The following is a 980-nucleotide window of genomic DNA, read 5'->3' on the forward strand; positions in this document are numbered from 1 at the left end:
AAAAAGGATGGTGATGCAGAGGGGAAAATAAACAGACTAGTTGAAATGGATAGTTAAAACACATCTGAACAATTTTAAAGATGTGTTTATATATAGATTCTCCCCATCCCCCACCTTCACCCGTTTTTGTTTTGAATTAGATTAGTTTGGCCCTGAGAGCAGCCCAGTAGTCACATTGATAGATTTCATTTATATGGCACCTTTATCTTCCAAGGATCTCAAGGTGGTGTACATGGTTCTCCTCCTCTCCGTTTCATCCTCACAACAATAACCCTGTGAGGTAGGTTAGGCTGAGAGATGGCGACTGGCCCAGGGTCACCCAGTGAGCTTCATGGCTGAGTGGGGATTCGAATCCTGCTCTCCCAAGTCCTAGTCCAACACTCTAACCCAGGGTCAGCAACCTTTTTCAGCCGTGGGCCGGTCCACCGTCCCTCAGACCATGTGTTGGGCCAGACTATATTTTTGTTGGAGGGAGGAAATGAACGAATTCCTATGCCCCACAAATAACCCAGAGATGCATTTTAAATAAAAGCACACATTCTACTTATGTAAAAACAAGCTGATTCCTGGACCATCCCGCGGGCTGGATTGTGAAGGTGATTGGGCCGTATCTGGCCCACGGGCCTTAGGTTGCCTACCCCTGCTCTAACCCTTACACCACACTGCTCTCATCTGCTGTGGAAGAGAGCACCAGCATCTTCTAGCATGTAAGATGTGGTATTCTCCCCACTTGTGATTCCCGGCAACTGGTACAGTGGTACCTCGGGTTACATACGCTTCAGGTTACATACGCTTCAGGTTACACACTCCGCTAATAAATAAATAGTGCTTCAGGGTAAGAACAGAAATCGGGCTCCAGCGGTGCGGCAGCAGCAGGAGGCCCCATTAGCTAAAGTGGTGCTTCAGGTTAAGAACAGTTTCAGGTTAAGAACAGACCTCTGGAAAGAATTAAGTACTTAACCCAAGGTACCACTGTACCC

This window comes from Podarcis cretensis (assembly GCF_951804945.1).
Source record: "Podarcis cretensis genome assembly, chromosome: 15".
NCBI classification, from domain to species: Eukaryota; Metazoa; Chordata; class Lepidosauria; order Squamata; family Lacertidae; genus Podarcis; species Podarcis cretensis.